Raw genomic sequence first — 1,934 nt, forward strand, 5'->3', positions numbered from 1 at the left:
ACAGCCTCCTCCTGCATCGGCACCACCCTGGGACACACAGCCTCCTCCTGTGTCAGCCACCCTGGGGCACACAGCCTCCTCCTGTGTCAGCCACCCTGGGACACACAGCCTCCTCCTGTGTCAGCACCACCCTGGGGCACACAGCCTCCTCCTGTGTCCGCACCACCCTGGGGCACACAGCCTCCTCCTGTGTCAGCCACCCTGGGACACACAGCCTCCTCCTGTGTCAGCCACCCTGGGACACACAGCCTCCTCCTGTGTCAGCCACCCTGGGACACACAGCCTCCTCCTGTGTCGGCACCACCCTGGGACACACAGCCTCCTCCTGCATCGGCACCACCCTGGGACACACAGCCTCCTCCTGCGTCAGCACCACCCTGGGACACACAGCCTCCTCCTGTGTCAGCACCACCTTGGGACACACAGCCTCCTCCTGCATCGGGACCACCTTGGGACACACAGCCTCCTCCTGTGTCAGCACCACCCTGGGAGGAGAGACGGCTGCACCGTCAGTGGCTGGAGCCCACGGGAACGGTACCTACAGCTAGCAGGTTAAGATGTTCCCAGCCACCAGCAGGGACAAGGTTCCACAGCAAGATGGGAGCAGTTATAGAAAGGGAAGCCCTAGCCGGTTTGGCTCAATGGATGGAGCATCAGCTGCGGACTGAAGGGTACTGAGTTCGATTCCGGTCAAGGGCATACCTTGGTTGCAGGCTCCTCCCCATCCCAGGCCCTGGTCAGGGCACGTGCAGGAGACAACCTATGGATGTGTTTCTCTCATATCAATGTTTCTCTCTGTCTTTCCCTCTCCCACTCTCTCTAAAAAAAAAAAAAAAAAAATCAATGGAAAAATATCCTCGGGTGAGGATTTAAAAAAAAAAAAGAGGTTGATTTCCACACCTAAGTTGATTAAGAATGAAGAGACGAGAGTAGTGAGATGAAGGGTTTAGGGAAAGCTAACACACAAAGCCAACAATGTCCATTAAAAAAAATAAAATAAGAGAAGTTCCCTTTTTTGGCTACTTCTAATTTGGGACCAATTTGGATCTATTAAATGTATATAAAAAAACAATAAAAAATCAGGATTTTTGCTTACCTGACTGCTGTTATGTGGCAACATGTTAGTGTTTTGAAAATCCCAGAGTCCTTAAGAATGAGAAATAAGTACAGACAGGGAAGTACAAGAATTGCGAGGCCACCTTGCTCAACTCCATGAAAAACTTTTTAAAATTAAAATGAAACGGATTATGTTCCAGGAAAACAGAACTGGAAAACAGAACTTGCCAAATTGATCTCCAAAAAGATATAAAATCCTTATAGATTTCTGTTCCCACAGAAGAGCTAACTCCCATTTAAAAATAACCGGTTTGGCTCAGTGGATAGAGAGTCAGCCTGTGGACTCAAGGGTCCCGGGTTCGATTCCGGTCAAGGGCATGTACCTTGGTTGTGGGCACATCCCCAGGAAAGCGGGCAGGGGGGAGGGGGCAGGGGCCCGGACAACCCTGCTCCTGCCGCCCTGAGGCCACCAGGCCACCTGTGGAAGTGACAAGAACTCGCACACGCTCCTTCATCACATCCGTGCCTGTGGGAGCGAAGGTTAGAAACCACCTCCTACCCCAACACGGAGCAGGTTCATTTGTTATGTCCATGCAGAGTCAAACGGAGGGAAGTGAAACGAAACAAAACACAAACTAAAACAAGGAAAGAGGAGGTCCTCTGTCCGGGAGGATCTGGTTCCGGGAAAACGAGCCGGACACAGAGGAGGAGGAGGAGGAGGAGGAGGAGGAAGGGCAGCGTGGGCAGAGCCGCTGTATTTGCATAAAGAACCCTGGAGGGGAAACAAGAACAAAAAGAACCCTGGAGGTGACCAAGAGACTGGAGGTTGGACAGATGGGGGTCAGGACGGCGAGGACACTGTTGCCTTACGTTTGGAT

General features: G+C 52.1%; 1 protein-coding gene across 1 annotated transcript in view; it reads right to left on the minus strand.

Annotated features, from left to right (window-relative positions):
- DNMT3L (DNA methyltransferase 3 like) overlaps positions 1-1,934 on the minus strand; it is a 13,444-nt gene that overhangs the window by 3,330 nt on the left and 8,180 nt on the right.

Source organism: Myotis lucifugus, unplaced genomic scaffold, assembly GCF_000147115.1.
Source record: "Myotis lucifugus unplaced genomic scaffold, Myoluc2.0 scaffold_291, whole genome shotgun sequence".
NCBI lineage: Eukaryota > Metazoa > Chordata > Mammalia > Chiroptera > Vespertilionidae > Myotis > Myotis lucifugus.